The sequence below is a fragment of the Haematobia irritans genome, chromosome 3 (genome assembly GCF_050003625.1).
Source record: "Haematobia irritans isolate KBUSLIRL chromosome 3, ASM5000362v1, whole genome shotgun sequence".
Taxonomy (NCBI): Eukaryota; Metazoa; Arthropoda; class Insecta; order Diptera; family Muscidae; genus Haematobia; species Haematobia irritans.
In genome coordinates, this window is record NC_134399.1 from 5,639,017 (window position 1) to 5,654,442 (window position 15,426).

Consider the following 15,426-nt stretch of genomic DNA (forward strand, 5'->3'; position numbering starts at 1 on the left):
TATTTCTATAGAAAAATTTTTTTTTTAAATGTTATTTCTAGAGAAAATTTTGTCAAAATTTTATTTCTAGAGAATTTTTTTTTTTAATTTTATTTCTAGAGAAAATTTTGTCAAAATTTTATTTCTATAGAAAATTTTGTCAACATTTTTTTTATAGAAAATTTTCTCAACATTTTCTTTCTATAGTAAACTTTCTCAACATTTTCTTTCTATAGAAAATTTTCTCAAAATTTTCTTTCTATAGAAAATTTTGTCACAATTTTATTTTTATAAAAAGTTTTGTCAAAATTTTATTTCTATAGAAAGTTTTGTCAAAATAGTATTTCTATAGAAAATTTTGTCAAAATTTTATTTCTATAGAAAATTTTCTCAAAATTTTCTTTCTATAGAAAATGTTCTCAAAATTTTCTTTCCATCGAAAATTTTGTCAAAACTTTCTTTCTATAGAAAATTTTCTCAAAATTTTCTTTCTATAGAAATTTTTCTCAAAATTTTCTTTCTATAGAAAAATTTCTCAAAATTTTCTTTCTATAGAAAAATTTCTCAAAATTTTTTTTCTATAGAAAATTTTCTCAAAATTTTCTTTCTATAGAAAATTTTCTCACAATTTTATTTGTATAGAAAATTTTCTCACAATTTTATTTGTATAGAAAATTGTCTCAAAATTTTATTTGTACAGAAAATTGTCTCAAAATTTTATTTCTATAAAAAGTTTTGTCAAAATTGTATTTCTATAGAAAGTTTTGTCAAAATTGTATTTCTATAGAAAATTTTGTCAAAATTTTATTTCTATAGAAAATTTTCTCAAAATTTTATTTCTATAGAAAATTTTCTCAAAATTTTCTTTCTATAGAAAATGTTCTCAAAATTTTCTTTCTATCGAAAATTTTGTCAAAACTTTCTTTCTATAGAAAATTTTGTCAAAATTTTCTTTCTATAGAAATTTTTCTCAAAATTTTCTTTCTATAGAAAAATTTCTCAAAATTTTCTTTCTATAGAAAATTTTCTCACAATTTTATTTGTATAGAAAATTGTCTCAAAATTTTATTTGTACAGAAAATTGTCTCAAAATTTTATTTGTATAGAAAATTGTCTCAAAATTTTATTTCTATAGAAAATTTTGTCAAAATTTTATTTCTATAGAAAATTTTGTCAAAATTTTATTTCTATAGAAAATTGTCTCAAAATTTTATTTCTATAAAAAGTTTTGTCAAAATTTTATTTCTATAGAAAGTTTTGTCAAAATTGTATTTCTATAGAAAATTTTGTCAAAATTTTATTTCTATAGAAAATTTTCTCAAAATTTTATTTCTATAGAAAATTTTCTCAAAATTTTCTTTCTATAGAAAATGTTCTCAAAATTTTCTTTCTATCGAAAATTTTGTCAAAACTTTCTTTCTATAGAAAATTTTGTCAAAATTTTCTTTCTATAGAAATTTTTCTCAAAATTTTCTTTCTATAGAAAAATTTCTCAAAATTTTCTTTCTATAGAAAATTTTCTCACAATTTTATTTGTATAGAAAATTGTCTCAAAATTTTATTTGTACAGAAAATTGTCTCAAAATTTTATTTCTATAGAAAATTTTGTCAAAATTTTATTTCTATAGAAAATTTTGTCAAAATTTTATTTCTATAGAAAAATTGTGAAGTACCTCTTAGTTAGAGAGGTATATTTTGCAAAATCTACCAAAACAAGAATACTATCAATCTACCCAACAGTAAAAAATCTACCTCTTTTAGGTGGGTATTAAGTTCGAGTTAAGCCGCTAAAATCGTCATTTTTTCACGATTACTTTTCTTTAATAATCCATTTTAAGGAATACAAACTTTGTGAAAAGTTGCTTTGGGATATTCCCCATCAAGTTATAATGAAATCTGCAACAAATATGCATAATTTTATAACTTTTTTACTGATTTAGTTTTCACTTTAGTGAAAATTAGCGGCTAAACTCGAACTTAATACTCACCTTTTGGTAGAATTCTACCAATTGTAGCAACTGTGTTTAGGAAGAACATACACAATTTTTTGCTGGGCACTTGTGCCTGCTTCCTCGAACCTCGTATAGCTATCTCTTGAACAACATAGACATTCCTCAGCATGCTGAATACACTTATGAAATCACGTGTATGGTTCTTGAAAACCAAATACATTCATGCGCACACACACACACACACACGACCAAATACAATGCCATAAATATCCTTGACTGTAATGTGGCACATCAAATGTCAAAAGTTTAATTTACAACGTTTTGTGGCAAATATGCAATTGAAAACAGGAAGTATGTGTTAAGAATAGAATTTGGCAGGATTCACGATTTCCCTCATTCCGCTTTCGCTTTCACTTTGCCGAGAAGGCAACGACCAGCACATATCTCAATGAGTCAGAGCCTTACAAACTAAACAGGCCACATATATATATTTATTACCAACAAGGATCCATTGGATTCATTCGCAAAAATTTCCAATCCAATTAGGGTGGTCTTCGATTTCCTCATCACATACAAAATGCACGTCGTTAGTCTCATGTCCGAAGGGGGGAGGGGTAAGCTTTTACAATTTATAGAGTCCATAATTCGAAAATGACTTGTACTATTTGCGATAACCAACACTTAGTCATGGTGTAAAAGCATACATTTCTCGTATGCCAGAGGATTCGTTGCATAATTTGTATGTTCTTACCGTAAAACGAATCTGCTGTTGACCAAACAAGTATTAAGGACATTAATGGCCACAATCCTTTTTCCCACATATTCGGAGTTGGAGTAAACCTATCCGAAAATTGATTGCCCTAGAAAATAGTCCATAGTCCTTTGCTCTATATACCTTAACGAAATGTGGAAATCAAATGGCAGATAGCAAATACACACACACACAGACAAAATCCAATTCCAATTCACTTGATTCAGTTCATTCATCTCATAGTCCAGTTTCGAGAGAGAAGAAAATAGCCATAAATTTGATTATGGACAGCATAGCCAGGCTCAACATCATCATCAGCAGCAGCAAGAACAACAACAACAAGTGCCAATTTTCATTGGAAAAGAGGTGGCCATAAAACTGACAAGAATTCTATATATAACATACTTTAGACATTAGTAGATAAATTATGCTATAAAATTGTCTAATACACTTTGGCCCTTTTGAAGTAAAAACGGATAATAACGATGACTTGAAAAAATAAAAATACCAAAAAAAACGATCAATTACCCTGAAATAGATGTTTTGCTATTTTTTAAATTTGTGTGAATCGTAATTTGAATATTTTTAAACAAATATATTAACAAGTCTATCACACTGAAAAAACAGTGAACGAACAGGAAAATTTTAACTAATTTTATAAAAATTACATTAGTATTAGAAAATTTTAACTAAACTGTACTAAAAACGCAGATGTCACTCCGATTTCAAAAAAAAAATAAGTATATAGTTTTGGGAAGACACGAATTTAGAAAATTTATAGAAAATTTTGTATAATTTTTATTTCTATAGAAAATTTTGTCACAATTTTATTTCCAAAGAAAATGTTGTCAAAATTTTATTTCTATAGAAAATTTTGGAAAAATTTTATTTCTATGGAAATTTTTCAAAATTTATTTATATAGAAAATTTTGTCAACATTTTATTTCTATAGAAAAATTTGTCATAATTTTATTTCTATAGAAAATTTTGTCAAAACTTTCTTTCTATAGAAAATTTTCTCAAATTTTTCTTTCTATAGAAAATTTTCTTAAAATTTTCTTTCTATAGAAAATTTTCTCAAAATTGTATTTGTATAGAAAATTTTGCCAAAATGTTATTTCTATAGAAAACTTGTGAAATACCTCTTAGTTGGAGAGGAATACTATCAATCTACCCAACAGTAAAATATCTACCACTTTTGGTAGAATTCTACCAATTGTAGCAACTGTGCTTAGGAAGAACTTACAAAATTTTTTGCTGGGCAGTTGTGCCTGCTTCCTCGAACCTCGTATAGCTATCTCTTGAACAACATAGACATTCCTCAGCATGCTGAATACACTTATGAAATCACGTGTATGGTTCTTGAAAATTTGAAAATTTTGTTAAAATTTTATTTCTAGAGATAATTTTATTTCTATAGAAAATAATTTTTTTTCTATAGAAAATTTTATTTCTATAGAAAATTTTGTCAAAATTGTATTTCTATAGAAAATTTCTCAAAATTTTATTTCTGAGAAAATTTTGTCAAAATATTATTTCTATAGAAAATTTTGTCAAAATTTTATTTCTATAGAAATTTTTTTCAAAATTTTATTTCTATAGAAAATTTTGTCAACATTTTATTTTTATAGAAAATGTTGTCAAAATTTTATTTCTATAGAAAATGTTGTCAAAATTTTATTTCTATAGAAAATTTTGTCAAAATTTTATTTCTATAGAAAATTTTGTCAAAATTTTATTTCTATAGAAAATTTTGTCAAAATTTTATTTCTATAGAAAATTTTGTCAAAATATTATTTCTATAGAAAATTTTTTTCAAAATTTTATTTCTATAGAAAATTTTGTCACAATTTTATATCGATAGAAAATTTTTTCAAAATTTTATTTCTATAGAAAATGTTGTCAAAATTTTATTTCTATAGAAAATGTTGTCAAAATTTTATTTCTATAGAAAATTTTGTCAAAATTTTATTTCTATAGAAAATTTTTTCAAAATTTTATGTCTATAGCAAATTTTGTAAGCATATTATTTCTATACAAAATTTTCTCAAAATTTTATTTCTATAGAAAAATTTCTCAAAATTTTGTTTTTATAGAAAATGTTGCCAAAATTTTGTTTCTATAGAAAATTTTGTCAAAATTTTATTTCTATAGAAAATTTGTGACGTACCTCTTAGTTGAAGAGGAATATTTTGCAAAATCTATCAAACCATCAAGAATTCTACCAATCTACCAAACAGTAAAAAATCTACCATTTGTGGTAGAATTCTACCAACTGTAGCAACAGTGGTTTCTACTCGGTATTGTTTGGACTTATTGAAAGAATAACATTTTATTTCTATAGAACATTTTGTCAAAATTTTATTTCTATAGAAAATTTTGTCAAAATTTTATTTCTATGAAAATTTTCCCAAAATTTTATTTCTGCAGAAAATTTTCTCAACATTTTATTTCTATAGAAAATTTTGTCACAATTTTATTTCTATAGAAAATTTTGTCAAAATTATATATCTATAGAAAATTTTGTAAAAATATTATTTCTATACAAAATTTTCTCATAATTTTGTTCCTATAGAAAATATTGCCAAAATTTTATTTCTATAAAAAATTTTGTCAAAATTTTGTTTCTATAGAAAATTTTGTAAAAAAAAATCTACCATTTGTGGTAGAATTCTACCAACTGTGGCAACAGTGGTTTCTACTCGGTATTGTTTGGACTTATTGAAAGAACAACATTTTATTTCTATAGTAAATTTTGTCAAAATTTTATTTCTATGAAAATTTTCCCAAAATTTTATTTCTGCAGAAAATTTTCTCAACATTTTATTTCTATAGAAAATTTTGATAAAATTTTATATCTATAGAAAATTTTGTCAACATTTATGTCTATAGAAAATTTTGTAAAAATATTATTTCTATACAAAATTTTCTCATAATTTTGTTTCTATAGAAAATGTTGCCAAAATGTTATTTCTATAAAAAATTTTGTCAAAATTTTGTTTCTATAGAAAATTTTGTCAAAATTTTGTTTCTATAGAAAATTTTGTCAAAATGTTATTTCTATAGAAAATGTGTGACGTACTTCTTAATTGAAGAGGAATATTTTGCAAAATCTATCAAAACATCAAGAATTCTACCAATCTACCAAACAGTACAAAATCTACCATTTGTGGTAGAATTCTACCAACTGTGGCAACAGTGGTTTCTACTCGGTATTGTTTGGACTTATTGAAAGAACATTTCAACGACAACATTATTTCGAGCAATGGACCAGAGTTTTGTGGGTATACCTGAAGTCATTGGTTTACGTGGATAAACCAGCAACAATTGACGCTTTCGCAACCAATATTCACCGTGTCATTGCTGAAATACGGTCTCAATTGCTTGAAAAGGTGGTCGAAAATTGGACTTCCAGAATGACCTTTCATATGGCCGAAATTATATCCAAATAAGAAATCGTTTTTAAGTTTCAAAAAAGCATTTGAAAAAATGTCTTTAAAGAAAAATGTCTTTTAGAGAATCTACATCTTTATTTCGGAATCACTACCAATATCCTTAAGGTAAAGTCAAAATCTTTGGATCCCAGTTTTTTTTGACAGTACACACTAAAATAAGGAAAACATATTTTTCGCGGGGACGAAATCTTACACAACTTTAATTTTCATTTCTTATAAGAAAAAGTTTCATTAGGAGCAAATAGGCACGAATTTATCACAAGTGATGCAACGATTGCCTCCATACGCTTTTACTCAATATTGAAAAAAATTTGTTAGCGTTAAAAAAAACTTCGTTTATCTAAAAATTCATTCTTTAAAAAAATGATTATATCCAAAGATTCTGACCTTCTCTTACGAATTTTGATATTGTTTTCGAGTTAAAAATTTATAAGATTCTGGATTTTTGTTCGAGTTTTAGATGATATTTATAAATATCTCATGTAAACGTCCAAGGAAATGACGAAGTAACACCTTGATTTGAAATCTAAATTCTACAGATTTTTAATCCCATTATTTGAATGAGTACGAGAAGTAAAATCTGTTAGTTTCGGGCAATTTGTCCACCCAAAATGCCCCATATATCCCTTATATAGAAGTGATATGGAGAGACTGTCTATACACTGAAAAAAATATTGTCGAGAGGTCAAAGATTTCATGTCTTTAAAATACGAATACAAATTTTGCTTAGCATAGAAGACGCATTTCTCTAAAATAAAGTTATTTTCCTTGTCCAAAAGTCGATAAACTTTTCAATGAAGTCGTATTGTCCTTATAATTAAGTGATTTGACTTAAAAATGGGTATCTTAACATGAAAGAAAAAATTTATAGGCTAAGGTCAACTTGACTTTAATAATTCAGAACAATTCTTTAAATTTAATGAAATTGTCTTTAAATTTGTTGTCTTTTTGCACCTTGACTACAAAGCAAAAAATCGTTCAAATATAGGACATGTTTTTCAAAACTTTATTTTAAAGAAGTTTTTTACTTCAAACATAGCATAATTTCTACTGGAAGTCGAGTCCTAATTTGGAAAATAAAGTTGCCGTTAACTCGTTTTTAAAGGACTTTTATAGCATATGAAGAAAAAAACCTGAGAAAGCGAAAAATTAAAATTTTCTTCCTAGAAGCAAGTACACAAAACCTAAATTTAAAAGAGAATTGTGTCTTAAAAGTATCCTTACTTGTATTCTCCGCTTCTTTGGCTCGGAATCAATACCAAATTTTTTAAAGACAAAATCTTTGGAACCGAGTATGCTTTTTTTTCAGTGTACGGAGGCTTTCCAATTTAGGCAAATCGAATAAAACAACTACGGTATCTAAAATACCAAGAAATCAAATCGGGAGATACAAAATATGGACCCATACACACCATTTTAAGCACACCTACTAAAATACTTCTATATTTTCCATTCCAAATTTTAATTTTATTGATCCTAGATGTAAAGCCCAATAGGTCGCTAACAAATTTCTTTATTTTAAAGAAGCAGCATCTTTGGCTCGGCATCAATACCAAAAGCCCTAAGGGAAGGAAGATCTATTTCTTGGGTTCCAAGTAAACTTTTTTTAGTGTAGAAGGATGGTTAAATTGTAAGGGCCGATGTTGAATGTGAACCACACCTAAACGCCAAGATTTTTTCCGAATTTTATTTGACATTTCTCTATTTCAGACTTACTCAATTTGAACCATGGAGAGATACACAATCCAACAACGTGTTAAATGGTTTCAAGAAATGGCAACAGTAGATGATCAATTTTCGAAGAAAATCATCTTCAGTGATGAGGCACATTTTCACCTCAGTCGATTCGTCAATAAACAGAATTGCCGCATTTGGGCGAATGAGAATCCAAGAGTGATTGTTGAAAAACCAATGCACCCACAAAGAGTGACTGTTTGGTGCGGTTTATGGGCTGGCGGCATCATCGGACCGTATTTTATCCAAAATGGGGCCGGTCAGGCAGTTACTGTGAATGGTGTTCGCTATCGTGAGATGATAACGAACTTTTTATGGCCCGAATTGGAAGATATGAATGTGGACGAAATGTGGTTTCAGCAGTACGGTGCCACTTACCACACAGCTAACGAAACAATGGCTCTTTTGCGCAACAAATTCAATGGCCGTTTTATCTCACGTAATGGCGATGTCAATTGGCCGCCAAGATCATGTGATTTGACACCGTTGGACTTTTTTCTTTGGGGTTATTTGAAAGAAAAGGAGTACGTCGATAAGCCAGCAACAATTCAAGAGCTAAAGGATGAGATAATTCGGCACATTAACGGCATAGAACCTCCATTATGCCTCAGCGTCATCGAAAATTTGGACCATCGGATGAAGGTGTGCCACCGAGGTCGTGGGGCCCATTTGGCCGATATTTTGTTCCATACATAATTGAGTAATACCAATATATCATAATAAAATAAAATTACAATAATTTCCTAAATAGTTTGTGTTTTATTCAAAATCAAAATCGGCCCTTGAAATTTTAACCACCCTTTATTTAGGACACAATTTTTGGAAATTTGCGTCGCTCCGTTAGGCTCGTATATCTCTGAACAAAGGCCTACTTTCCTTAAAGTAAAGAAACACATTTTTAATTTAAACAAATAACCTCTAAACTAACTGATATTAAATTGAATTATTTGATATTGAATTGATAGATTTAAGATAAAAACGCTTATGTTGGCTAAGATTTTTGGCTAGATATGTCCCTAAAATGTCCTCATTTTAAAGAAGCGGCCTCTTTGGCTTGGAATCAATACCAAAATCCCTAAAGGCAGGTCAACATCTTTGGATCCAAGTAGGATTCTAGCAGATGTGGCAATTGAGTATCCAGCAAATGCTTTCTAGTTTCAAATCAATTTGACTTGCTCTCACCAAAAATGGTAGATTTGTTTACTGTTTTGTAGCTTGGTAGAATTCATGATGTTTTGGTAGATTATGCCAAATTTTCTATAGAAATCAAAATTTTGACAAAATAAAATAGAAATAAAATTTTGACAAAATTTTATATAAAAATAAAATTGTGACAAAATTGTTATATAGAAATTAATTTTTGGTAAAATTTTCTATAGAAATACAATTTTGACAAAATTTCCTATAGAAATAAAATTTTGACAACATTTTCTTTGGAAATAAAATTTTTGTACAATTTTCTATAGAAATAAAATTTTGACAAAATTTTCTATAGAAATAAAATTTTTGTAAGATTTTCTATAGAAGTAAAATTTTGATAAAATTTTCTATAGAAATAATAGTTTGACAAAATTTTCTATAGAAATAAAATTTTGACAAAATTTTCTACAGAAATAAAATTTTGACAAAATTTTCTATAGAAATAAAATGTTGACAAAATTTTCTATAGAAATGAAATTTTGACAAAATTTTCTATAGAAACAAAATTTTGACAAAATTTTCTATAGAAATAAAATTTTGACAAAATTTTCTATAGAAATACAATTTTGACAAAATTTTCTATAGAAATAAAATTTTGACAAAATTTTCTATATAAATAAAATTTTGACAAAATTTTGTATAGAAATAAAATTTTGACAAAAGTTTGTATAGAAATAAAATTTTGACAAAAATTTTGTAAAGAAATAAAATTTTGACAAAATTTTATATAGAAACAACATTTTGAGAAAATTTTATATAGAAACAACATTTTGAGAAAATTTTCTATAGAAATTAAATTTTGGTAAAATTTTCTTTAGAAATACAATTTTGAGAAAATTTTCTATAGAAATAAAATTTTGAGAAAATTTTCTATAGAAATAAAATTTTGAGAAAAATTTCCATAGAAATAAAATTTTGACAAAATTTCTATAGAAATAAAATTTTGAGAAAAATTTCCATAGAAATAAAATTTTGAGAAAATTTTCTATAGAAATAAAATTTTGGTAAAATTTTCTATAGAAATAAAATGTTGACAACATTTTCTTTAGAAATAAAATTGGCAAACAATTTTTTTTTGGTAGTTTTTTAGGTAAAATTTTTTCAAAATTTTGGTAGATTATTTTTAGCTCGAGTGGCAACCGTACTTGCTCTCTCAATGAAATCGGTTAGTGGACAAAACAAACCAGTTGGCTATAATAGCAGAGAACACAATCTAAACCCTTTAAGTATTGTTTTTTTTTTTTTTGTCCTAGCATTCTTATTGTGTCCTTGAATTTATATAAAAAAGATATTTTTAATTAATTCGAAAGAAAATGCGGGCTTCTACTACCCAATGAAATAATAAGACCTAGCACGGACACCATAAATCTTAACAATTGAAAAATCTAAATGTATAAAAATTCCAAAAAAAAAATGCTGGAACCTACCTTTAGCGTATCTGAGAATGACAATAAATTCCAAAACGCAAATGAAACGGCTGGCTACTTTGGTTTGTTAGAACAGCTATGCAGAGATGTTTTGCGCAAAGTTTGGTGGGTTATAAGGCGTGAACAACAATAACGTTGTCTTTTTTTTGGTTTTGTTGAACTCTTGATTTCCGTTTTGGGTGACACAAACGGCAAGGACCCCCTAAACTGGGATGGCTCTTGAGGACAACCCGGTTTGAGATGGTAATGCAGGTGCTTGGGGGTTATAATGGGTAAGGAAAAATATGGTATTGTGGCAACAAACAGTCCGTAAAATCATCCATGACAGAAGAAACATAATTAACTTTCTTGTTTTTTTTTTTTCGTAGAAGGGTTTTGACTTTTCTAAGGAATTCTGTGAAGGGGTTCTTTGCGGGAAAGCGGTTTTTTTTTAATGTGGTTTGTTTTGTTATGCCTTTTGTTCGTAAAAACTCACACTTTTTTGTTCTTTTTTTTTGCTGCTATTTTATTATGTTTCTTTTGTTATTTAGTTACTCTTTATATTAGATTTTGACAATGCTTTCACCAACAATTAGCTATAGACTTTTTTCCAACAAGTTACAGGTTCTTATATTTTGAAGCATCACTACAAACCAATGTAAAATGAGCCCATGAATTTTTGTAGCATTTTATCAATTGATGACATGAACAATGGGAATTGTTTTTCCCTTTTTTTAAGATATCCTTAATACGGTTCTATGTTCTTTGTGATTACACAAAAACACTGTGTTATGAACGTTTGGAATATTTTTCCTTCTGTTGTTTAATTCTGGGAATTTTATTGGATTTGTTTCTTGTTATTTTTTATTTTTTTTTATTTTTAAATCATTACATTTATTTTGCTATGTTTATTTTCACTGATTCTCTTTTGTTCTTTATTCGTTGTTGTTTTTTTCTTTTCTCTGGAATTTTGCTCTTAATTAAATCAATAATTCTTCTTCGCTTTCTCAAATTTCAAGAGATTTTCTTTTGTGTATTTGGCAATTTTCTCACATATATTCGGTGTTATTAATGTGGGGAGCAGAATTTTGGGGAGGTTTATATGTTAAACGTGATGCTATGAACTTTTGTTCTATTCCTTTTCATTTAATTTTAAATTAAAAATCTTCGATTGTCTCATAATTGAAATCAATTCTGTTTGTATCTGGTTTTCCTTTGGGGTGGTGTCACACCGAAAACAACTCACAACGCCATCGTCGTTGTCGACACACAGATTCTACGAATATTTACACACATTCTCACACACACACATATACATTGAAAGAATAACCCGTGAAATGCCGTTACATGAGGCTGTGAGTATTCAAGCGCAACATTCTTTCATTGTGGGGCAATGGACCCGTTAACGTATGGTCGGCCTTTCAATTGAGGGCTTTGTCTTTTCTCGCAATAAACAATCACTAGTGACACTAATATCTCAGATATTTACACTTTCTCATCACAAAATAAGATACTATGTTAAAAGATTCTTCGAGGCTGTCATCCATTTATTTGCTCATTTCATTAAACCGTTATTCGAATATATTTCCATTTCTTTTGTTTTTAAGAAACTAAACTTTGTTATTTTGTGATATTCTTAAAATTTTCTCACACACACACACATAGACCACCGAAAACAATTTCCGTTTGTTTATTTGGTCCAGCAGAGATGAATGAAAGTATACGACTAAAAGAATGTCAACTGACGAGAATGTAAAGCACGCGTTAACAGGCTCTTGTTAATCGTCGGCATGTGTATGCCCTCCTTGTTTCATACAAAACAGCAACAAACCCTATATCACAAGAGCAACATCAAATCACAAACAGAGCAAGAGAGCGAGAGAGCGACTGAAATTAAAGAAAGAGAGTAAGTGTAAATAACAGTAAGATATTTCCATTCTACAATCATCTATGGTGACATACTTCAGTGGAGAGTTCAAATGTAAACAAAGCCATAAACATCTGTGATGTGTTAGTCTAAAAGGTTGTGTTTTCAAAGAAATTTCCTTTAACCTAATTTCAACTTAAGATAATTCTAGTAAGTTTTATAAAACAAAGTGAAGTTTTGGAAAACAAAGTGAATGGAATGGAATTAGAAATCCTATTCAATTGTGTCGGAAATTTAAACAAATTTTAAAAATAATAAAATAATCCTTCGTTATTGGTCTACATTAATATAGGTTATGGTATTACTGTCATCTAAGTAATGTGAGTGTGTATGTGTATATTTGTTCTTTATAATTGATACAGACGTTGGAAGTCGCAAAGTATATCGATTTTAAACGAAATCAGAACTCTAACTCTGCTGTTTGCACTTTTTTATAAAATAAAAAAAATAGTGAAAGGGTTTAAAATTTGTGGAAAAAGTGAATAAGAGCTAACATATGAAGGAGGATATACTTTATGATATTCCTTCCCAAACTTTCGTTCGAAATGGTAGTTTATAATTGTTTATTTTTATTATAAAAGAACACTTGAGCAGGTACTAAGTAATTTTGCTGTGGACAACTAATTAAAAAAAGGGTTTGTTACAAAATCGATTCTTTAATATTTATGTGACCTATATAAAAAATCTTTTTTTATTACGTTTCAAAATAACAATTTCATATAAAGTAGTATATTAAAAAATTATTAATGGCACATACAAAAATTCAGTGAAATCTAAAATCAGTTATCTGAAAATTAAATTCTCTTCCATATTAAAAGAATATTGAATTATGGCTGAGGGTAATATATACTCTGAAAACATGTTGATAAAATACGTACTCAAATCAATAGCGTTCGATATCGATAATGAACCAACCATCTATGGTAAAATTGTTATTTGTAGTACCGGGAACGGAAGACAGACTTTTTCTGGCTGTATATAAATGAAAGGTCCATGTGTCTGTGAAGGGCAATATCCCAATTTGGGTGATTATATACTCATTTAATGCTGCCATGCACCTCTAACGAAATTTCTGCTAGAGAAGGAATATGATCAGCTCCTATAGTTAAATGTTATTTTTGGACGGTGAATATGTAGCATGTTTGTGCGCAACCATTATATTTTCTCAGTCATTATGTATCTGATTTCGACAAACATTTTGCTCTAGGATAGGACAAAATTGTTATATAGAAATTAATTTTTGGTAAAATTTTCTATAGAAATACAATTTTGACAAAATTTCCTATAGAAATAAAATTTTGACAACATTTTCTTTGGAAATAAAATTTTTGTACAATTTTCTATAGAAATAAAATTTTGACAAAATTTTCTATAGAAATAAAATTTTTGTAAGATTTTCTATAGAAGTAAAATTTTGATAAAATTTTCTATAGAAATAATAGTTTGACAAAATTTTCTATAGAAATAAAATTTTGACAAAATTTTCTACAGAAATAAAATTTTGACAAAATTTTCTATAGAAATAAAATGTTGACAAAATTTTCTATAGAAATGAAATTTTGACAAAATTTTCTATAGAAACAAAATTTTGACAAAATTTTCTATAGAAATAAAATTTTGACAAAATTTTCTATAGAAATACAATTTTGACAAAATTTTCTATAGAAATAAAATTTTGACAAAATTTTCTATATAAATAAAATTTTGACAAAATTTTGTATAGAAATAAAATTTTGACAAAAGTTTGTATAGAAATAAAATTTTGACAAAAATTTTGTAAAGAAATAAAATTTTGACAAAATTTTATATAGAAACAACATTTTGAGAAAATTTTATATAGAAACAACATTTTGAGAAAATTTTCTATAGAAATTAAATTTTGGTAAAATTTTCTTTAGAAATACAATTTTGAGAAAATTTTCTATAGAAATAAAATTTTGAGAAAATTTTCTATAGAAATAAAATTTTGAGAAAAATTTCCATAGAAATAAAATTTTGACAAAATTTCTATAGAAATAAAATTTTGAGAAAAATTTCCATAGAAATAAAATTTTGAGAAAATTTTCTATAGAAATAAAATTTTGGTAAAATTTTCTATAGAAATAAAATGTTGACAACATTTTCTTTAGAAATAAAATTGGCAAACAATTTTTTTTTGGTAGTTTTTTAGGTAAAATTTTTTCAAAATTTTGGTAGATTATTTTTAGCTCGAGTGGCAACCGTACTTGCTCTCTCAATGAAATCGGTTAGTGGACAAAACAAACCAGTTGGCTATAATAGCAGAGAACACAATCTAAACCCTTTAAGTATTGTTTTTTTTTTTTTTGTCCTAGCATTCTTATTGTGTCCTTGAATTTATATAAAAAAGATATTTTTAATTAATTCGAAAGAAAATGCGGGCTTCTACTACCCAATGAAATAATAAGACCTAGCACGGACACCATAAATCTTAACAATTGAAAAATCTAAATGTATAAAAATTCCAAAAAAAAAATGCTGGAACCTACCTTTAGCGTATCTGAGAATGACAATAAATTCCAAAACGCAAATGAAACGGCTGGCTACTTTGGTTTGTTAGAACAGCTATGCAGAGATGTTTTGCGCAAAGTTTGGTGGGTTATAAGGCGTGAACAACAATAACGTTGTCTTTTTTTTGGTTTTGTTGAACTCTTGATTTCCGTTTTGGGTGACACAAACGGCAAGGACCCCCTAAACTGGGATGGCTCTTGAGGACAACCCGGTTTGAGATGGTAATGCAGGTGCTTGGGGGTTATAATGGGTAAGGAAAAATATGGTATTGTGGCAACAAACAGTCCGTAAAATCATCCATGACAGAAGAAACATAATTAACTTTCTTGTTTTTTTTTTTTCGTAGAAGGGTTTTGACTTTTCTAAGGAATTCTGTGAAGGGGTTCTTTGCGGGAAAGCGGTTTTTTTTTAATGTGGTTTGTTTTGTTATGCCTTTTGTTCGTAAAAACTCACACTTTTTTGTTCTTTTTTTTTGCTGCTATTTTATTATGTT

General features: G+C 27.3%; 1 protein-coding gene across 1 annotated transcript in view; it reads right to left on the bottom strand.

The window, feature by feature from the left end:
* The window catches only part of LOC142230586 (potassium channel, subfamily K, member 16), a 237,111-nt gene extending 224,790 nt beyond the window's left edge, over positions 1-12,321 (bottom strand). The window contains exon 1 of the mRNA XM_075301226.1: positions 10,499-12,321. The gene's annotated coding sequence lies outside the window, so the exon portion shown is untranslated. The remainder of the gene's footprint in view (positions 1-10,498) is intronic.
* Positions 12,322-15,426: the final 3,105 nt, after the last annotated feature.